This window comes from Linepithema humile, chromosome 2, assembly GCF_040581485.1.
Source record: "Linepithema humile isolate Giens D197 chromosome 2, Lhum_UNIL_v1.0, whole genome shotgun sequence".
NCBI lineage: Eukaryota > Metazoa > Arthropoda > Insecta > Hymenoptera > Formicidae > Linepithema > Linepithema humile.
The window spans coordinates 5,357,479-5,381,906 of record NC_090129.1 but is presented as its reverse complement, the minus strand read 5'-3'; the positions used below and the strand labels follow the sequence as shown (position 1 = coordinate 5,381,906).

At 35.4% G+C, this 24,428-nt stretch overlaps 1 protein-coding gene and 1 long non-coding RNA gene across 4 annotated transcripts in view; one reads left to right on the top strand and one right to left on the bottom strand.

Moving 5' to 3' along the window:
* LOC105673940 (uncharacterized) overlaps nt 1-5,901 on the bottom strand; it is a 58,315-nt gene extending 52,414 nt beyond the window's left edge. Inside the window, exon 1 of one of the 3 annotated variants that reach the window (XR_001101039.2) lies at nt 1,573-5,901. This is a non-coding gene — a long non-coding RNA (uncharacterized lncRNA). The remainder of the gene's footprint in view (nt 1-1,572) is intronic. The other 2 variants (XR_010888564.1, XR_010888563.1) reach the window with 2 other exon arrangements.
* The window catches only part of MESR6 (misexpression suppressor of ras 6), a 528,133-nt gene that overhangs the window by 387,248 nt on the left and 116,457 nt on the right, over nt 1-24,428 (top strand). The gene's annotated exons all lie outside the window — the stretch shown is intronic.

Sequence of the window (24,428 nt, the reverse complement as noted above, 5' to 3'; positions counted from 1 at the left end):
CGTAATTTGACGTTGAAAAATATATTTCGTGTGACTGGCCAACAATATGATGAATAGTTCACCGTACAATCAAATGTGATATTCATGAAATCCTAATCACATAATTTACATAGGATAGTTTAAAACTACATTAGCGAAGATTTTGCACGATTTTTTATTAGCGAGCGGCAATTGTGTAATATTCGAAGAAAGATTGAAATATTTAAAAATTAAACGCGGAAAATTGTAGAATTTTTAAAATATTTCGGAACTTAAAAATCCAAAATAATTTAATGCACTGATTTTAAAACCGGAGAAATGCAGAGCACCAAAAATTTGATGTAATTTTAATTTAAATTAATTCACTTTCACTTAAAATTTTTATTAAATTCCGCAAAAGAGCAATTCATTCACGACCGAGCGTCAAGGCGCAGTGAATCGCAAAGGCTTCTGAAGATTGAAATATTTTGTAAATACAACGCCCGAACCTCTCGGAAAGCGCACACGAGCCTTCTTCACGCCTCGCACGTTCAATGGAACACTTGACTTTCGGATTCTCTCAAACGCAGGGATTAAGATCCTCAAAAGAGTGCGGCACGACTCGCAGACTGATGCTATTTCGACATACAATGCGACCCCGGGGTGCTGCTACCTGTGCTGCGGCACGTGCCTTTCCTTTCCATAGATTTGACAAATTTTCCGATCTGGCAGGTCACCACCGACCTCCGACCCACGAAAACCGTGTTCCACAGGTGGACTCTCAAGGTGCACCAAAGCGAAGGATGTTTGCGGTCAACTTGTTTGCTTAACAGGTGGATCTATCCCAGTAACGATAATCACTCGAAAATTGTTTGCGGAACTCACTCTCGGCGAGATATCAAAGCCCTCTTGGAAGTCCCGATATGTTTCACGAAGTATGTGAACACTCTCGAAACATGAATACACGAATGTCTATAGACGCGATTGCATTTTTTCTGCTGCGGAAAAAAACGTAGCAACAGGTGAATTTAAAAACCGATTTTTAATATTGAGGATATTGAGCCATCAGTGCTGAGAGTAAAATGTATCATTTGTAGATACTATGCTATCAACATTTATCACTGCGATATACATGAGAATCAAAAGCTATCTTTTATTTTATATTAAAAAGTTTTTTTTATTTTTTGTTTAAATATTATAGATTTAAAATTGAAAATCTAACATCAGAAGTTCACGAAAACGTTGCAAAGCTGTAAACCATTGCATATGCGAAACACATTCCGTCACCAAGTTGCTCACAGAGCAGAATGTTAATAAATTTCAAAATTTTTAACCATTTTTATAAAATTCTGGATATTATTACAGGATGCTTTTTTGTTGTATTTCATAAGCATCGTGTTCGTATATTATTAATTTAACTGCAAAAAGCGAACATTGCCTATGAAAAGAATAACGTTTCAGTCATTAAAATCCTGCCGCAATGCAAATCCGATAATCTTGAAAATTATTACGAAGAGCAGAACTTTCGTCGTTTTTCAGGAATAAATTCGCAAGGAATGAAATGATTGTCACAATAAGCGAAAAATTTTATTCAGGATTCAGGATGTTTCTTACCTCACTTGTCTACCATTGAACGTTTCGAATCGTAAGTGCCGTCGGCAGGTTACACCTCCGAGTAACGAGTTCATCAATTATACGGACAGCGGATATTACGCTTACGAACGACATGGTGCAGTTTTATACTCCACTTTACCACTTTTTACATTTTACACTTCCCGCACTCTCGCAGTGATTTTTTTGCGGTCCTTTTTTTCTGCGGAATTATCGTCATTGGACAATATTATCACGATACCACGAATCTCGCTGTGTGGTCACTGTTACGTTACACCTCTAATGACCATTTGACGATCTTCATGGGCAGTGTGAATATTTGTAGCTTGAAGATTACTTGACCTCAATGTATGTTATCCGGATCGCGAATTTACGATTGCGAATGGAAATGGGGAAGATGACTCACGCGATTTAGCATACCACGTGGTTTAACACGATGCAGCACAAACTTTCCTCATTCGCTTAAACCGCATATGCACTTTGGCGTCATTGCACGCGTGTATCTTTGCGGATACAGTTACTTTTTCGACGACGGAAAATTATATTCGTCCAACGAAATCTTGATCATCTTCAAGTGTCGAACAATTTTCCCAATCTTTTTCCGATCTCTTCATGGTAGTAAATATTTTCGTGAGGCCCATCTGAAGTTTTAAGCGATGTGAAATAATGTTCCGACAGATTTTTACAAACATCTGTTAACTTGGATTCCTTCGATCTAATTCATCGTCAGCGCTTCCGAATTTCTTTTTCTTCACTGCAGCTCCACTACGTGTGTGAATAACTTTTCACGAATTCTGGAGAATTTACAAGCCGTTCTAGAAAATGATTCGGACTTTGTCTTCACACTGTGCACCAAATTGTTGACCATCTCTTATCTTTCATTCTTCTCGTAGGCTTAATTGCAGATTTTCAAAGTCGAAATTGCTCCAAACCGTTGAATCAATCAACACTAGAATAGTCGCGGGTTTTCAGTTTGATCTGCCGATTGTAGCCACCATGGTCAGAAAAAAAGGAGAGAAGGAAGAGTACAAGAAGAGAGACTGCTCAGGAAGGTCCACACTGCCTGGCGGTTTGATCGCTGAAGACTGAGCGCCGTGGTAGCGTTTCACCGCGTAGTAAGCCGGCTCTCGCCCCGCCATCAAGCTCTGTTCCTCTGCCTCTCCACGAGGCGCGTGGAAGCGAGAAAAATGAACGAAAGGAACAAGGACGGAGCGATAGGCGGCGGGAGTAAGAGGGAAGGAGAGAGCGAGCGAGAGGGATAAAGAGAGACAGAGACACCCGTCCTTTTCGACCCACTCTGATGTTCTGCGCGTCCTGAGAGCAGCATGTCCCCGTCCTCCTCGGCTACGTTCTCCGGATTCGCCCCACCAGGATCTCTCTCGTCCACCCTTCCATTGCCACCGTTTCCTCTCTCGTCGTCGCACTGTCCCACCACCAATCCTTCCACTACCCCTACGACCTTGGAGCTTTGCGTGATCGTCGCTGGACGGCACCAGCGTCCAAACTCGGCGACTGAAACACCGTTCGAGCGTGGCGGGCAACAAAGGTCCTGTCGGTTAACGCCGCTACGTGGGAGAAAACGCGCACCACTGGTTGGTGGAAGGGGTGTGGTGAGCGCGAGGGTGAGAACAGTCGGCTGCCCCTCTCGTTGCACACGGATATCCCCTACCCTTCAGTTATCCTCGCTCCTCCTCCGCCCCCACTGTGACGGCACGTGTTCCGTTTTGCTCGTGCTCGGGGTACACGCAAATCTTTCCATCTTTGTCGCGTCCGGTACGTTGCAATATCATCGGTAGGGGATCGAACGTACGCGGTGGGGAAAGATAGATCGAATTCGAGGGTGGGGAGCAGAAGGCTCCGACGTCGCCAGCATGCGTCACGCGCTATCCACGCTGCGAATATACCAAGTTTGCGAACAGGCAGATCCGTTAGTGCGAAGATAACCGAAGCTGGTTATTCTACTTGCTTCTACAAATTAAATCTGATAAAAATCGTAGGCTTCATCTTCGGAGCATAATTTATAACGTACGATTTATGATATTTATTTTATTTCTAACTGGTTTTTGTCAGCACGACTGTAAAAAGTAATTTAATTATTTGTTTACGTCGTATCGTTATCAGAGAAAAATGTGGATTAATTTGTCAAGTTTATAGTGGCTGTCTGAGACATTCAACGCGTTAAACCAAGTATTGTTAGAAAACTATCTTATCGCACGCCACTGTCATTACCGCGTAATGTTTGCCGCACATTTATTTATAACTGATAATTTGGTATCGTGGCAGAGTACAGACGCGCGCGCGTGACTGTCAACTACATAATACGCTTCAGCAGACGTTATAGTTACATCAAGGCAAAAAACATTATTTTTCGCTATTTGCTTATACTTCAGTGTCCCCATCTTGAACTTTAGCTCCGTTTCATAAAACACTTTACCGGATGATTCTCTTCAAAATAGTCTGATGATATTATAGACTATATAATCAAGTATAATTATATTATATAAAAGAGAGAGAGAGAGAGAGAGAGAGAGAGAGAGAGAGAGAGAGAGAGAGAGAGAGAGAGAGAGAGAGAGAGAGAGAGAGAGAGAGAGAGAGAGAGAGAGAGAGAGAGAGAGAGAGAGAGAGAGAGAGAGAGAGAGGCGGTATATCCACGCAGAAAAGTATTATGATTACGCTATACTACATTAAAAATAGTTTTCGATATCGTTAGTCATTGTGTTGTAGTATTATTTTATCAATGAAACTATTATTGTGAAACGTATAAATTTCGCTGCAAACGCGTTTTATTAGCCCAGCACCTTATCAGACGTGCGAGAGAATATTGACATACGAACCAAGGAACTGTGCATTCTTGCTATGCATGCCAAGCATTCAAACTTTCTCTGACAATCTTCCCTGCGCACAGAATTATAATTATATCGATATAAACACTGGAATTTCCCCGACGGACACTTCCAACACTTCCACCGTCACGCACATTTTTTTTCGTTTTTCTTTTCAGAAAATGCTTTATTCCATCTTCCAAAATTAAATATTATCTCAGTAAGTTCGTATTTTTAGAGGAACTGACGGCATGATAACGGAGTCATCAGGAAGACGTACTCTGTATGAAAAAATTGAACAGTTCTCGGCAAATCATTCGGCATATTGTCTCTAGCAAGATTTTCGTACGGGTATATTTTCGATTAAAAAAATAATTATGTAGAATAGTGACACATTAGGTCAAACACAGGGAAATATCTTGAGACAGGGTTGGCGCGCGTTAAACTGGTTGTTGTCGAGCTCGATCGGTCTGCTCGAAGCGGTGTAGTTTCCCCTTCGTTGCTTTCCTAGCGTACCAACGCGTCCACCACCGCCGCGTGTCCCACCGAAACCCACCACGCACTACGAATTCTCCTCTCTATCCCTACCAGGATGACGGCGCCCCGACGCTTCCCGCGCGACGTCGCAGTTCATGAAATTCCGGAATTCCGCGCCTCGGCGACTCCACCTTCCCCTCACGAGCCGCTAAATCTTTTTTAAACCACGCCTAGTAGCCCTGTCGAGTGAGCGAGATGACGATAGGGTAAAAAAAAGCGAGCACGCGCGGGCGATTCTGCCGTTTTTCCCACTTCTTTGGCGATGCAAACACGTTGCGCGATGAAACTCCACCCTCTTTTCGCGGCGCTCCCCTACCGTCCCCACCATTCACCCCTCCGATCTCTGTCGACGCTTTTCCGCCACGCGAGATTTTCCGCCGAGTTCGTCACCCAGTGAAAGGTAGCAGACACTTGTGACACCCATCGATAGCTGGCACCAGCGTACGCACACGTCGTCTAACTAACGAAGAATACATTAAACTTGTTTTACAAAACAGGTTCTAGCGGATATCATATATGATTGCATATATCATGTATGATTCTATATGAGTATATATGATACAAAAAATATTTTTTAATAAACTTTATATTAGTAACTTCTCTACTTTCAGATTTTACTTTGCTTTCTGTAATATGTTTATTGAGTAATAGAATTGTAATTTTACGTAATTTACAAAGCGTTATTATGTGTATAGAAAATACTGAAGTTATACAAAAAAGAAATCAATTTTCAAACATAAAGTCCGAGGAATAATTGATTTTATATTTTATAAATATATTATATAAAAAAAAGATTCATGATTATTAATTGTGAAAGATAAAATAATTCATATTTTACACGATCAATATAACATATATACGTTATAAAAAAAGAAAATCTAATTAGTTGTTAGATATTACACATCAAATATTTGAAAAAACCTATTCACATTCATTTGTTTAACAATTATTTATTCATAGAATAATTTAAATAATTCATGTTGTTAAAAGAGCTGCCTGCTGCAGACATGATACCGACACGAGCCCCTTTTACTGTCTTTTATCGCGTTCGCTGACTAAACGCTGGCGACATCTGGTGAGAAGTATCAAGAGGTAAAAAACTACCCCTTCAAAATTTTTAGAAATATTTTAATATCTTCAATCGGATATTTTTTTAATATATGTAAAACATTTTTTAAATATAGAATATTTGGATAAACCAAAAAACTTGATATATCAACAATTTTGAATTTTTGTGAAAAAAAAAATGTAATTCTGAAATATTGCAACAGCAATTTCTTCAATAAAGTGATTTCTATTTACATGTTGAAATAAAAATGTCAGAAAGTAAGAATAAACAAAAAATTATATGAATTAGTACACACACACACATGTATACACATTATAAAATATATTATATATTTTAATATATTATAAAATAATAATATATTAAAAACGGATGTCAAAATTAATTTAGTAAGAAGTACAATTGTAGAACAAGTGATATGAAAACACCCTTGCCAAAAAAGGGTCGGTAATTCATGTCGGTATTTTGTCTCTTCCCTTCTTGCACAGAGTCGGTAAAACGATAAAACAGATGTTTTCGCGGAAGGAATTCCCGATTAATCCGAAATTGCAAAAGGGGTGCGAAAGGGGGTTTGCCGCGATGGCACGTGTCGATGCAATTTGTGCAGCTGAGTGCACAGGAAACCGATCAATTGCCGCGGAATGGTTGAGTTGCTTCGATCGATCGTTACAATACCAGTCACATCTGCATTTTTATTATACTTTCGCTGCTTCTAGACGTTATCTTTTGAATATATATAAAGAGAATTTCGATATATAAACGCTCTTTACTAACAAGAATTATATTACTTTTATATTTTCTTTTTTATATTCACAAGTTTTAAATTAATTTCAATTTGTATCCATTATAATATATATTTCTGAAAAATATATAAATTGTATGGATACGTTAAAATTATAATAATTTTATTTTGCAATTTGGAAATAAAAAAAAAATAGTTGATAGTAATCTAAACAGATTTTTCTTGCTTTTCCTCAATCAGTTAATTAAGAATATAAACTAGCTCTCCTTAAAATATTTCTATTAATTAATTGGATTAATTTATAATAGATTATGTTTTGGTTGTTTCTTTCGTTTTATGTATAATGTAAACTTTTATACACACATTATGTACGTACATCATACTAGCAAATGATTCTAAATATATTCACATTCTGTTCCTATCAAACTATCTTATTTTCTCATTAATTCACTCTCACTACAAAACTTTAAATATCGATTTATCTAAAAATATCTAAATCGTTTCACGCTCTTACGGAATAGCAGAGAAACTGTCAATATCGGCGAGTGACTCAGTGGTTTTTCTAAACACTTGGGATTAAGGATAACGGATTGCATCTCCGTGGTAAGCAAGAGTCCAGCAGACTAATTCAGTCTAATGACATGAGCTTAAGTGTGCGATCCTCGGGTGTGATTGGACGCCGACGGCGTTTCGCAATACCTGGAAGCCCGTCGGGGCGATAGCACCCTACCGGGATGACGTCGCACAGCGGTGCGTATATAACAACCGACGGATTACGCCGGTAGGCCTGTCGGCAGCCGTAATTGATTTCGCTTAAACAGCTAAGCGTATCAATCTCTCTAATAGCTACGTCATTGCGCGATGAAGAAGCTAGAATGGAAAGCTCAGTTAACTCCTTTTTATTGACGACCCGTTTATCTTATTTATTTCGAATCTCGATTTCTAATAATTCTCGATCAATGATCTGATTTTTCTTTGATAATAAAGAATCTACATTTGTGTTATCAAACGAATAACTTTCGATAACATATATAAAAAGGATAAAAAGTGCAGCAGATGCTAAAAACAACACAACATAATAAAATATTATATTTACCGATATACATAACGAATATGTGTAATATCACATATCTAAAGGTATGCATTCTAATTCAATATTAAACATGAGTAATATTCGATATTAAATGGGCTTTGAAGATGTGAGATCCGCGATAAGAAAGTATAGAATTATATCCAATACTTAGTGTGGTCAGTTTTTAAGGATATAAAATAAAATTATTTAAATAGTTCATATAATTAAAAACTATTATATGTAAAATAACTAATTTGAACTAAGCGATTACTTTGGCACTGGGTTAGAGGTGCCGGTCGATTGCATTACGTTTTACACCAGGTTAAAACATATGTAGGCGGTGTTACGTAGCACAAAACAGGACGTTTTGCAGTTGGACGTTAGACAACGAAACGTAGTTTACGATCACCCGAAGCGATAAATAATTCTCGGTATGATGTCCCACGACTATTTCGCCACCTACGGCGTGCGTGTCTACGATTTTCTTTACGAATAGCCGTTATTCGCTCGCACGCAAAAAGGTCAATCGAGAGTCGCACAAACAGCGTGAATTAGATATTCACATGAAGACAAGCATTCTACGTTGCAAAGGCAGATTTTACGATTTCCTTTATCTTCCGCTCACTCACTGAGTATTTCACAAAGTCAATAAAACCCGCAATCAGCCCGCTAATGGATACGCGAGTCGAAAGAATGAGGTTCTATTAACGCTGCGAAAGAAAAAAAAGCAACGTTCGTTATGTCCCTAATCGGAAATCGTAACCGATAAGAAAACGGGCAAAGGTAATTGTCGGATAATTGAGTTGTCGCGTACTTTTTTTTATCGCGAAATTGACTTTAACGGTTACAACATCACGGCAAACAATTTCCGCAAATTCAATCGTAAAACGCCATTTATTTAAATTTCGCAATACGAAATTTTCATTTAAAGAATTTATCAATTCCAACATCGTCTACGATCAATTAATACGCGTTTTTAAAAATATCCATCTCTGTAATCTTTGTAATACATAGATAATATTAGAATGATGCGAGCAAAGATACATTTTGCATTTCAAACTTGCGGCTTGATGAAGCAACAAGTGCTGACGATAAATGACTTTTTTAATTTACAACCGACCGTCCCGAAAATGTCGATCCGTTGAAAGTAATGATACACCTTACGGCATCTTTTATAGCAAGGGCACCCTCGTATTATGGAATTTGGAGTATTTTTTCCCTTGAGAATCCCGTACACCTGTATTCCCGCACACATTGCGGTTGCCCCGAATTTTCACGGCTCAGTTTCAAAATGAGTGCATAGGATCGCTCTCTAGATACCTGACCGTTTGAATATCTACCTGAAACCTGTTCCGCAACGAACTCATCGAAAAGTCGGCTTTCAAAACTGACTATCCGTATTGTGATTCCTAATAATTTTAGTTAAAGGGTTAAATTTGCGAGGGTCAAAAAAAAAGTAACTTTTCACAGGTGCAAAGAAAGTTGACTATTCTGTCATAATATACTTAATATGAAATAACACCATGCAAATATCAATTAAGATACTGAATTTGGGTAATTTTTTATTTTTACAAATTTTATTTTTGTAAATTGTTTAAGTAGTAAAAACTTGATGCTTAGAAAAACTTTGATATATATAGAAAAAGTTAATATTATACTACACGGAAAAAATTTTATATAAAAATTATTATGACGGCAAAATAGCCGCGGACCATAAGAGAAATTATAAGCTTAAATACTATGGTGATTATGTGAAAAACATAGTAAAAATTTATATAATTCCTTTATGGTTCCACGGCTAATATTGTACGGCCGTACATAGTAATTTTTTATATAAAATTTTCTCCGTGTATAGAGCGTATTTTATAAATATATAAGTCACGCACAAAACAAAAATAAATAAATTATTGAAATTTATTGAGTCGTAATTAAAGCTATAAGCAAACTTTTGTAAACTTTTGTAAACTACCACATATGTGGAAATCGTATTATTTATACCTATTTATTTCGTAAAAGTTGCATATTTATCGGCAATATTTTTTACTTGAACATTTGCAGTATGCGATTAAGAAATGTTTAAAGCAACGATATCTCGTATGCGTCCCACACATCGCGCTTGCACAACGGGAATATATGTATATATAAAATGCTTTTAACGGACATAGGTACATTTGTCTCCTGCCAAGTTACGTCTTGTAATCAAGTACTTGTCTAATTGCACGTTATTGGTAGATAATGGCGATGATTACCACATATGAATTGCTGAGAGCCTCGCTCTAACAGAGGCTTTAATTGTGCCCACTGTATGTGAGAGAATATACGTTGTATCTATTCATCTTAGGACCCAGAAACGCGAATTAATCATTAGCATTTCCCGCGTACTTTTATAAAGATAACGTCATTATAGAAGTGAATAACAACGTGAATAGGCATCTTTATCTCTTACATCATCTAACACGCAAAATGGCTATAAGATATTTATAACTTCCCTGTAAAATATTTTCCAATCGCGGAAGATGTTTTTAGATATCAATTCTCAAATGTACCATATCATTATTAATCTTTGCTACGCGAAATACGTAAAAATTTATTGTTAAATATAATTATGCATAAATCACCAATCTTATGAAACTTAATGAATTATAATTGTTAAAATTATATAACAGTATTTATATATTGTAAGTAATTATATAACAGTAACTTATAAGACTGTATCTGTTTCAATTAATTAAACAAAAATTATTTAGTCGACATTCAAATTGACTAATTTACATATAAAATGTACGCACCAAATTATTTCCTCCATGCTCCAATATAGCCCCACGTTTTTTTAAGACTGCGCGCAATCGTAGGAAAAGTATTTGCGTCGTGTATTGCGCCGACCACGTGTGCACGAACAGTGTAACGCAGCTGGCAGAAAACTGACCTGAACTCCGAGTCACCGGGTTCTTCGTAGGTTTTTTACTCTCGCCCCACGCTCTCACACACTCACGAGCCCTCGCGTGTGCACCCATACGTATGGAAAAAAAATCCCCTTCCCATCCCTGATACGCACTACTCCGGAATGGAATAGTGCGTCAAAACCGGCTCTTTGGAAACTTATCTCGTCTTGAAGACTCTTCAAAGTTGGCTTTACCGCTACGGCCTCTAATGCGTTGCATCATGGTGCAACAGATAAAGTGTAAATAGATGAAAAGTTGGGCGTTTGACGCCACGCAAAGAACTTCCAAAAAGATCCGGCGAGATATGAGACATCTAACAGAGACATTCGAGTTTTATTGCTTGTAAATGTAACACCGAGATAAACACGCTGTCTAGAAACGCGATCTGAAAGTACAACCTTAAACTTTTTCAATGTACTCTTATTATGATAACGTATACAATTACTTGTCGATGCGTATGTGCTTTCTTTTATTTTTCTGTAAATTTAGCCTATCTTTCAAGAAAAGTAAATGGTTATATAACGATTACAATACGAAGAAGGTTGAAAATAGAGTTAATGTTTGAATTATAAAATATTTGAAATATAAAATAACCATGTTTGCTAATTTATGGAAAATATTGCACACATCTCGATAACCTTATTTTCTTCATGAAGTAAAATATAATAATTTTATATCGTTCAAACAGCTAATGTGTTAATCTTTTTTAAGCTGACTTTGATCTTTCAAGTGCAATTTGATTTATTTTATTTTCAAATTAGCAAAACAAAAGTATATTAAAAAAAAATTTACAGATCAAGAAAAGAATAACTAAAATAATAATTTTAAATAATAAAACTTTGTATTGAAATCTTTTATTATTTTGCGTTATGCAATTTTTTATATTATATCGTAAATGTATAATATTTTAAACCATAAAATATTCTTCTACATTCCCCATCCTTGCGAATATTCAAAATTTACTATAAAATTCATAAAAATAGTGCATCAGAATCCCTGAATATTTTACGATGCATTAACATGCCTTTTTATACTTTTTACTAACAAATCTATACTGTGAAACATTCTCAAACGAATAACTGGAGCACTCGACAGTTATATAATAGATAAAACGCAGTTCTGAGTTTCCATTATTACGATTACATAAATTGATAATTAATTAAATTTTCAATAGCTTAATACATTCTTTGCGTTCTGCAAACGTTAATTTTTATTTTCTCTAATGAAAACTTTGTAAAATACATGAGTACATTGTTATAAAACAATAACGGCAATAAAGCAATATCTGACTGATTTTCCTTTGTTACGATTATCAACTGTAAGTTATAACGCAAAGAAAATTATAAGAATCAGCGTGCGGCTAATTATCCTGTAAAATGGAAAAGTTCTCCGTTTAAGACGCAGACACGAAAAATGCTACTGTCGTGGCATGATATCCTAGTGAGTGAAGACGAAAGGAAGATGGCGAAACACGCATACCGGAAACACGAAGAAGTCGTTACCGTATACGAGCTCCTATCGCAAACGGCATACAAACAACGGTACGGAAATGCCTCCTTACGTACGTCTCCTTGTTCCCTTCCAATTCCCTACGTACCTTCGGTTAAGATCGTAAAGGCGCCGGTTAACAGACGCGTCTGTTAGACGATTGGCGATTTCGGGATGACAGAAGAGTTCTCAAACGACCGGAAAACGATCTGACACTTTATCGGCTCGAGACGTACTCTTCCTGTCGATTCTTTTGCCTATCTGCGAGAGTATAATTGCGAAAATAAAATGTGTATTGTGGTAAAAGTGGTTTTTTATTTGCTTACTGTCGATAAATTAATTTCATTATTTGTTTTTTGCAAAATTGATTTGATTGAAAATTCGTTAACAGCACAACTTTTATTCATGTAACTTATAATATTTCGGAATCTATAGACATTTATGATAGTCAAGTCATCTAACTTTCTAGGAAATATCTATTTAAAAAAATTTTGCTTTAGTCGAGTTATGAGAAGTAATGACAAATCTTATAATTCTTAAGTATTATGCATAAAAAAGTATAAATAATTTATAATGTACTTAATATTTCTACTGCAAAACAGAATCGCTATACTAATTTTAGAAACACTGATCCTCGTTGTTACGATCTTGATGCCACGCGTGTAAAAACGACGCAAGTTATTCGATGAACTCTATCTTATTCCGTAGAAAAAGTTTTAAATCTTGAGGGAGATCTTTCTATGTCGAGTGAAAGAAGGTGCAACGGTGTTGGGCAACCGACTGTGCCCGAGATTTAAGAAGCTCAACTTGCCGTGGTCTCGTAGCTAGTAGGATACATAAACTTCGTTTTACAAGGGGCTCCCTTTTCTCTAGGGACCGGACTCCGAAAATGGAGAGTCTTCCCTCGTATAGAGAGAGGGTTGTAGATTCCAGATATCGGAGGAATAGGGTTACCGGTTCAAGTCTGGCAGGTGGATACCGCCTGTAACACGTATATGTCTGCTACGTAACGGGTGTCAAAATACAATGCTGACAGATCTATTTTTCTCTCATTCAAAGAATCTCTCTATAATTCCTCAATTATTTAACTATTCATCATTTTTTAACTATTCAATTACTGCGCGCGCGCGCGCGTGTGTGTGTGTGTGTGTGTGTGTGTAAGAGAATAATTAAATTCATATTTTATTATATATATTCATATTATATATATATATATATATATATATATTTTTATATTTTATATAAATTTCTGATTACTTAGATTTGTGTAAAATTCTTTTAGATATAAATTACTAACAAAAATTTACTCAAAGTTGAAAAAAAATAGTATAATATAATTTTTTAATTAAGTATAAAAGAATGCGTTTCTATATCACTTGTAAATAGAATAATTCAAATCTCCGTGAATTGAAAGAAAATTATATATATATCAGAAATTTCATAAATTTATAAAACTGAAGATCAACAATATGTTAAATGCATCGAATGCTATAAATTTCACGTGTGCATCGAATGATATAATAATAACGTAAAATGACAGGAAGAGGCGGATGCTGAAGGAAACATCGTGACGGGATAAAAATTCCAGAAATCCAGCTGGGCGCCCGCTGGTTTTAAAACTGCTGCACCCTCCCTTACTCCCGTCACTGTTTAAATAATTTATTCCTCCTCTTTCTTCTTCTGGAATCCGAAGTCATCCACATACGATGAGTGGGACTCTTAGAGCGCGGACGAGGGAACGAAAAGAAAGACACACATACGAACCTACATGTCTGTCTCGCGCGCACTTACATTGTGCAACACATGTCTTAAGACGCAACGCTGCAAAAGTTGAGGGTGGAAACACATTCCAGACCTAACAAAACCCTTCGTCATTCTACATTTGAGCCTTTCCATCCGTCTGCTTCCCTTTTAATTGTACCGTCCCTTCTAATATGTCGCACAGGTGGATCAACAAAAATAACGAAAAGAAATGAAAGTCAAAAGTAAAGAAGGAGGCAGAATCGGCAGAAACACCAGATGGCACACGTAATACATAAATATTCTAGAATTGAGACTTATTTGTTTTAATTCAATCTAAATGCAAAGTTATGAATCTCAGTGCCTCGGGAAAATTAACTCGAAGAAAATGTAAAACACCAAAATTAAGACAAACGGAGGAAAGCCAGCTGATACATAATACAATTACATTTTTCAGTTTTATGTTTACATTTTTGCAGAATATTTATGTAAATTTAACTTAAATCCAAAATTAATAAAATTTATTAATTGCATTTTTCGAAAAATGTATAAAAATTTTAGCAAAAGAAAGATGTATTACAATATAAGAAAGAAAACTTTGAATAGCATACTTTTGTCACAATTGGAATAAATAGATCAGTTTACACGTGCATATATTCACTAGTACCCACTATGATCTATTTCACAAATATTACGATTTTCGCGATACTCGAAGCAACACGATCACGCTGGCTGGCGTCCTAGAAATGTTGTAGTGGGAAATTAAATTCCTAACAAATTCCATTACATCTCGGTGTGTGCGCTGCTGCAGAAAGTTTGCGGCATGAAAGAGAAGGATGTTACGAGTTTGCATACGCCACTCTTCTCTCAAAAAAAAAAAAAAATAAATAAAAACACAAAAAAAAAACAGAAAAGAAACTAAACGAGAATGAGCAATTCGCAACAAGTACGGAAACGCTGTCGAACGGTATCGTAAATTAAAGCGCCAGAATTCTTGGAATTTTCGAAAGCACTTCCTTTGATAAACTGATTTTGATGATGTTAACCTCTGCATGTAGGTAAATGCTATGTTATCGATTTGAACATCGATGAAAGCTGCAAATTTTAACGTGCTATCTAATGAAGTAAATTAAAACGAGACATTCTTTCAATATTTTTGTTTTTCTGACACGTACACTATAAATATATCTAATCAGTATTTGAAACGGATGTAATCTATATGTAAATCAAGATCAATTTTGTAAGTATCTACGTACTTTTATAATAAAAATAGACTTTTTTTAACTGCGATAATTGTGGTTAATTTCTGTTGATACAGTTAATTTCGATTAAATTCTTACGACTATCATTCCGAGAAGAGTTACAGAGATCTGAGAATTTTATCGCATCGTAATCACACCGTACGAAAGAAACTGAGACTTTCGTAGCTGCTATAATTCCGGATAATTCCGACGCGGTTGATTCCTTGTAACAATCTAGATTCTAAGGTAGTGCGTCAAGCAGTCCTTATATGTAAATGTGTTTCTAAGAAACATGTCCGGATTCCACATTAAATTTTTAAAAATATTTTAGTTTTAATTTTTACATTATGTACTATGTCTCAAAATTTAAAAACATTAATGTTTAATGATTGACAATTCATTAATTATTGACTTGAAATATAGATTTAAGTTCCTATTTGTCATTGATATGTGAGATAATTTGCTTTTTCAAACACCCTGTATAAGAGTATGCAGACCACGTGAGTGAAATCAACGTGTGAACGTTCATAACGCTACATAACACAGATATACGAACCTGAGATGCCGCGGTACGAGACATCAAGTACATACTCACGGGCAAATATACAAGGGCTCTCGCGTAGCTTGGAATTAATTAAACAAAGAGGCATGTTAACGATATAGCGTACATTGCCGTTTCGCGGTGGAACAGGCCGCAATATTCACTGACGCTATACGCTAATGCACAATCGTCAGTCCTGTGGGATTTGCGCATTCTCATCCGCCTTCAGTGTGATTCAACTAATTACTGAGGTTCAGAAAAAAATATACATATGTGCGTGGTCGTTGATTCGATGATTCGTAGTACAATGTCTGGAAAAGTATTTTTTCTTATATCTTTTTCACACGCATAGCGCATCATAAAACGAGCATAAGAAATAATTTTTTGAATACTAAAAAAGTTATGCGTTCTTGTATTTACACATTAATTTTAGCTTTAATTAATTTAAAAATAATTGTGCTGGGAAATAATATCATAAAAAATTTCAAAGAAATTCTTCCGCGGGAGATAATTAATCAGACACAACTTCGCAGCTTGATTGACTATATTGACAGCTGAGAATGCGCAACACTACATTCTCCGGCTTAATCGACAAGACCAAACTTGGCGATGATAGTTCTCAACATTTCGTGACCTTTTCAAGCCGGACGGGATCGTTTTCGTGTAATTAGCGAGTATAAAACTCGTGGTGTTTCAATCTATACGATTGCTTGGAAAAAAATGCACGAGTGAGCACGCCCGGTGAGTTTCGCCGATTAGCATCGAGGCCTCTTGCAAATTGCTTTCCTATTCGGTGAATTACGGCCTTTCTCGAATGTAATGGCGCTACATGCGTTTAGATCACCGGTGGAAAAGTATTACAAAGTTGGTTACATAATCATCCGGCAGTATACATTACTGCGCCGCAAAGAAGCGCGCGGCGTGTAATAATGCGTACTGGAGCGTTAATGAGTAACGTCGGCGGTAATGAGTAATAAAGGCGTAGTCTTGTTCGTACTCTCGCGTTTCTGCGAATTCTTTTACGTCGATAAAGTCGATAAAGGCGCTCCGTTACGACCGCAGATGTACGGCGAGCAGCCTATCTTAATTTATCCGCCGGTTTATCGCAAGTACGGAAAGAAATTCGCACTACTGTCGGCATCGTCGTTGCGGCGTGCAAGAAGAATTCGTGCAGAACACAGTAATCATTCGTGCAACAGGAGCAATAAGCGTCTATTTTATGCCATACCGTCTTTCCTGTTCAACGTGATGCACAATTATTCATATAAATGTAATAATTCGATTCTACGAATATATAAATTAGATAAAACTTTTCTTGCGCAGAGCGGCGATTATGTTTAAGAAATGATTATACTGCGCATGAAATACTTAAACAATTTTCTCAAATCATAGAGATATTACTATTAAATAAACTACAAATAATTTGTTATTATTTTAAGTTGTTATTTATCAAGTCAATGTTAAAACGAGAAATTCAGGATACTTTGATAGGCGATAAGATCTCATTTTTTCCGCGAATAACATTTTAAACAACGTTACATATTAGAAATATATATAAGAAATAAAAATGTATGAAATTTTTTTTCATAAAAAATGGATTATAAATTTACATGTATAAAGAGAAAGTGCTGTTTTTCTGGTACATATTGTATGCACGGTTATTGACACATTTTATTATTGACACGTTTTATTGAGCATCTTTCGAAATAATATGTGAATGTCGAAGTTTAAACATAGGTATTATCAAAGTCAGCCTTGTATACGCATTTTACAGCGTTGAAAAAAAGAAACGGAAAAGAAAGTACACGCGAAATAGCAACGCGTATTTACGAGGATGTCACAATTTCGTGCGAATCGTCAACATTTTTTGAATGCCGTGGGCGGGTCGTTGAAAAACGTGGGACTATATCGACTCGAAGAACCCCTGACAATCCAGTGAGTCATAAAATTCACGAGGAGCCACTCGGCATGGCCGATATCCTGACGTACGGCTCTATAAATTACAGCTGACCTCGCCGACTTCACTGCTACTGAAAACGAGCGACGTCCATAAAAGCACAATGTAGACTTGCAAAAGTTCCGTGCAAACATCAACAGAGTGAAAGTTACGACACTTGACTCTTCTTGATTGTCAAGACAAGTTAGTTATTATTTCTGTTTCCTAATAAAAATAACAGTAATACAGGGTGTCCCAGGGAAGTTGCTGAAACTAATTAGCTGTCATCTTTAAACGCACATAGGAAGCGAGAAAAATAAAATATCTTTTAACAGGAGATATTTTTTGTGTGCAGTTTTTTTTACGTATAAATTAAAGACAATATTTTTATCATTAAATAAACGGTTATTAAAAAATGCCAAATATCGTTAATTTTAATGGTATATATTTTTGACGCGCGTACCGTCAGAATTATAATAAGAATTAAGTCGATTTCGAAAATTATAACTGCAATTTTTGCATAAAGTTTTTTATAGTTTCCAAAAGTGACTTAACTTTTGTTATAATTCTGACGATTATATTTCGAAAATATAAACCATTAAAATTAGCCAAATTTGGCATCTTTTTATAAACGTTTATTTAATAATAAAAATATCTCCGATTGTCTTTAGTTTATATGTAAATAAAAGCTGCAAAATGTCCTCTGTTAAAAAATATTTTATTTTTCTTGCTCCCTACGTGCGTTTAAAAATGATAGCTAATTAGTTTCAGCAACTTCCCACATCCTGTATTTTAGTTAAGTGTGCATCATAATTTTTAATCGAATATATCTATTGCGAATTATAGATTTCTTTGAAATTCTTTGCTATAAAGTTTTCACATATAGAATATTCGAGAATTATTTCACAATATCAGAAAATAAAAGTTCACTTTTAGCTTTTGATAAATAGCTAGTATACAACAGAATATTAGAAAATTTCTAAATTTGTTTTATGTGTCTATCATTTTTAATACTGAATCTGAAACGACTTATTTTTCTTCTTTTAAATTTATCACAGATACTTATCAAATTATTACAGATCAGAAAAAAATGTTTTCTTATTTAATTACAAACAGGTTCTCAATATACAAATTTTTTATATTGCTAACGCATTTCTAGTTGTCTAAGGAAATCAAAATGTTATCAGCCACAAATATATCTCCTTCTCTGTAACAAAATGAGATCTTACTTTGGGTAAACTAATACACAGTCCTTTATATCAGCGTCCACGAGTGCGACGAAGAAAAAGAAACAGAATGAGCGTCAGTGTGCAGAATAGTGTGCACGGTAAAAAAAACTCGAGGAAAGAAGAAGAAAGAAGGTCGTATAATGTAAACGCCGGATGTACGCATGTACCTGCGTTACATCGATTCTAACGACCGATCGTAAAGAAGCTCCCGGCGTATCCACCAGAAGTATTGACATTTAAATATCTCCATCTGTTCTCGGCACAAAACGGCGAGCACGATTCAAGCCGATATTAATAAGCGACCAGCTCTGAGACGCGCGCGCCGCGCATTTCTTGTCGACGGCGGCCGACGCGATGAATACGCGTATGTTACAGCTGGCCAGAGCAACGGATTTATATTATTGGACGCGAAGAGAAGAATCGACCGGTTTGCACGTATGAGGATTGCGAGCGGAGAAAAACAATAAAATTTTCATCGAAAACACATTGAGCGTGCGGGTATTTTACAACGGCCGTTGGATGGCTGCCGGACGATCATTTTCAATCATGTGCTTTTTACGGATGGACGCGATTTACTGCACACGGCAAACACACAGCCGCTCCGCCGATCGAGTGGGAGTTTTTGTCAAATGAGAATTCTATCTCCTAAAAGAAGCCTAAAAAACCTCTTTGGAAACAATGGACAATGCGTTATTTCAATTATTTCGTTTTCTCTTTGCGTTAATGTGTAAGTTCTCTATTTATGGTTAAATTTTACGCATATTCCTAATACAGACAATTTAAAATCACGAAAGGATCAGATTGTCATTGATAAGAAAAGTTAGAATAGAACTAATAGCAGAGCTTGTTATTTGCCGTTCAGAGTTCTCGAGATATTCACATTCGCATCTGACAAGTATAAATTATTGAACTCTCGGATCACAACACGACGACATTCAACGTGTAGGTAAATTGCGAATCGTGAGATCTGTACATCATGATCCGGTGATAAGCCAATGGTCTTTAAACAATCGCGTGGTCTGACGTCATGTCGACTGATCAAAATAGAAAGGATACATGACGCGTTGACACAATAGTCATTAAATGATTACGATGTAATCAAAAACTATATATGGATGTAAAATTATCCGCGTTCGCCTCTTTTGACAATATTGTAATTATTATTTTCGTTGCAATAAAGAATAAACAAATTTCAGTTCTTTATTAAACTGCCGTTATTGAATTAAATAAATTAATAAGCAATGTAAAATACTTAAATCAACATACATTTCACTAACGCCAGCTAATTTTTATTGTTAATTTACATCTAAATCTATTTCTAATTTTTTCTAATAATTGTACGACAGTCAAAAAGTTATTTTAAAATTAGCTGTCCATTAAATGCGATTAATTCCACTACAGTAATAAATGGATATCTGTCGTACATTATGAAGCCACGTTTAACACGGCGAAGTTGAAAATGAAAGTAATGGATGCATATGGTAAGAAGAGATTATAAAGCCCTCGATTATGCCCGCAGGCGTTCAATGAAGCGATTCGTTTCCGCCCAACATCTCTGAAAAATCAGTGCACAATTAATCATCGAGCGAGTGATCGCGAACAGCAATGATCAATTTGTCAACAGCTAAGCGTTAATTATCGCTTCTTATATGCATGATGATTATAATAGAGGTGGGCGCTAATTGCATGCTTTATGTGTCAATGAACTGCATTTTATAGCTATCATGTAACTTTCATAATTAGTGCTAACAGTAATTAACATATCCACTATTCGTTTACTATCGTAAACATATTTGTTGCCTTCCAATATCAAAACGGTTAATAAAATAATTAATTACGCGATGATTAATACAAAACAATGTAAACTTATTTGATAAAAATTTTTTGAGAATACTTGTATCCGCGAAGAAGTTGGTGTACGTTTGCATTTTAAAAATTCTTTCACGAAATTATAAAAATGATTGCATATGCATATATTATAAAATTGTTTGAGGTGTCTAAATATTGTGAAATAATTTAACAACAAAATTAAACGTGTTTGCTTTTAAAATAATCCGTAAAAAAATTCGATGAAACTCGCAGCTGAACTGCGATAAAGTACTTTTACGAAAACTACTTTTCTTGTAACACGGTTTAATTACATCGTTGGCAATCCGATCCAATTTTCTATATAATTTCAGGAACTGATTGCACATTTCACACGGCGCTTGGACGGAAAGGTCGGGTGTGAAGGCGCGTTGCGCTAAGAAATATTTAATGATCTCCCCGTGTTGCAATACGATATCGCGAGGTAGCACCGCGAAATGTTACGATAAAGCCCGATTTGCATCACAATGGCCGCATCTGTCTTCCAGACGATGTTGCACGCTCCGACTTAGCACGTTGACGGTTAATGATGCCCGCGAGTGTATGTGCATTCACTACCGGGTATGTAAACACGCGTGTAAGTCGCCCCGGGGTCTTGAAAATAATGGAAAAGCCGATTAAGTCACTAAGAGTGGATGCTGTCGACAGAATGTACAAGACATAGCAAAATCAGCGATCTTTTAGTATAATTTCGACGTCACTAATGTCAAGCTAAACTATCCGCAGATACACACGTGATAATATCTTACTTAGAAGTGCGAAAAGTCAGGGAAGAGACTTCTTTTTCATACGCCATGTGACTGGCATGCAACAGTAACAATAATAATAACAATGGGACTATTGATGCGCATAGCGCTACATCTACTTGTTAGACTTAATTGCGATACTTGTGCAGTCGTCAAAGGCCACGCTGCACGGCCACCGATAGAGATCTGCTGGACCGTTATTAGTCATCAAAAGATTAATCTTCGCACAATGGTTAACTATTTATCCGGGTGTTGCAATCAAGATTTTATCCAAATCATTTTTTACCGAAATAAATAAATGTTCTATTAACTGCCTAAAAATATTAATCATGAATGATTGTAGAATAAAGTTTTAAAACATATTCCTCACTTTTTAATTTTAGACATTAAATATCACTCTAATTAAGAATTTGGAAATCTCAAATTTCCAATAGTCAATGTTCTTTTCGTAATTTAGAGAAACGGTGGTAATTCTGTGGTACACTGGTATCTATATGTATATATAACGTATGTAAAAAAGCGACCAATGTTATCAGTTTTATGACGTTTACTCTATTTTATGATAAAAGGAAATATGCAGAATGATTTAAAATTTCCATCGTCTTGCGATAGACACTTCTAATTTTATTTAGTATCATTAAATTCACTTTAGTATCAAGTCTTGCCAAAAGATCCCATATTCAACGTTCCCATATTCACACATTGACGCAGCCGACCAATGGAAATGATAAATCATCGAAAGCGAAGAGATTGTAAGGCGTGAAATGATAAATAATATCATTATGCGAGTGCATTAAATGTTTCGCTTAACTAGAGAAGTTAGAATGCTGATCTACAGATAGTATCGCGATTTATTGAAAATGGATCGATATCGTTGCAATATATTGTAAATCTTTTCGTAACCACATCTCATTTCATCGCAGCATGAGAATAAGCAATTAAAAATTTCTTTCAGTTTCTGTCACTTTGATGTGAATGAGTATGCTTTTATAAGATGTTTGATGACGTTATAATTTCACAGTGAGAAATCAAGATAAATGTATCAGTGCTCACTAGCGAATATGCAATATATATTATTGAATAAAGTTTTTAAATCTTTTTTAAAAAGAATTTCTTTTAAAATATCATTGCAGGAAGATAGTTCTAAAGACACTTGCACATTTGCAGAGATCATAATTTATGATGCAAACAGACACATAATTGACACACAGAAAGTCGAGTTTCCCATATTTATACTCGCCATAGTAAGAAATAAGGTGTGTTCACACAAAGATTAATATCACATCGACTGCAACTTGTAGTTAAAACAAATCAAAATTTAACACTTTGGCCCGATCTTTAGTTACGTAAAATATTCGACACACCCTGAAGCAGTCTCATTCATCGTCTCCAGGCATTCAGTGGCATTCATGTCTCAGATATCACTTTATGGCATCTGAAATATTTTGCGCAGTGTGATATCTCGGTATCAAAATCGAAACATATTGATTCTGCCTTTCAAAGTCCCTTTCATGTCTACAGATACATACAATTTTCTTTTTGCAGATCACTGTAGAAATTTTGACCTAAATCTTAATTTTATGTATCGACGCTTTATGTTATAATTTTTATCTATTATACTTTTTAAATTTCTTATCTTAACTTTCTAAATTTATAATTGTTTTTTATTTTTAAATAATGTATCCATTCTCTGCAGACATTAATTAATTCTTATAATCTTTATACAATTGTTAGTTATCTTCTTCATATTCAATTCATTTCAATCTCGCATACTTCTTCAGATAATTTTCAAGCTCAAGTACAAGGAGGTTTTCTCCCATGAAAAGTGGATAATTTATGCACATTGTTATATTCTGTATATGCAAACTTATATGAGCTCTAAGTATGTAACAGACTTAAAATAATACCAAGAAATCTGAAATGCGTATTACATTGTAAAAAAAGTGTTCTCTTTGAACGAATAAAACGATTGCTATTCATAAGCAACAAAAATTATACCAGAGCGCACGTGCAGTAATACGATACCCGAGCATACCGACAATGTAGTGCAGCATACAATGTTACACGAGACATTATCTTGGGAATTTAATCGTATAGATATCAAATCAGTAGTACATGAATACCAAATTTACCAAAGTAATTTACAATTGTTAAGCATTGTATTCATTACCATATATATACTTTTAATTACAATGTGAATGGAAAAATTACTTTTTTTTTAAATTTGTACATATTGTATCAATCATTATTAGATGATTTTATACGTGACATTTAAAAAATTTTTTCTGAAAATAATTTATAAATTCTGTCATTTATAAAAACTTAGATATAATCTTGGATTCCTTTTGTTAGATACTTTTGTAAATTTTATAATACTTTTGCAGAATTAAATTAAAGAGAAAAATGGCCATAGCTTAAATCATATTTTTGTGTATATAAGCTATTGTGTGAGAAATATAAAGCTTTTTGAAAAATTATATGGTAATAAAAAATCTGATTAATAAGAAGAGAATCTTGTGTATGCAATTTAATGAAAAATTTAAATCCGCATTAATCAACTTTGCTAATATATTATTATAAATTACATTATTATTCAGTGCAAACCTTAATAAATAACAATATAAATAATTAAAATTATTTTCATAATTTTCAAAAATTTTAGAAAGCACGGTAAATTGTCCAGTGTTCATTCATCTTTACGGTACGATAAGATGCGAACAGTAGCGCACTAGTCTCAGCTGCGGCGAGTGGATTTGCAACAACGATAACGAAGGGATGCTCGGAAGTGCCCGATGCATTCCGCGATACTCGCACGTGCGACGAAGAAACAGTGAGGAAGACGAGAGCTGCGAGAAGAATTCAAGGGAGGGAGAAGAGATAGCGAGCTGCGA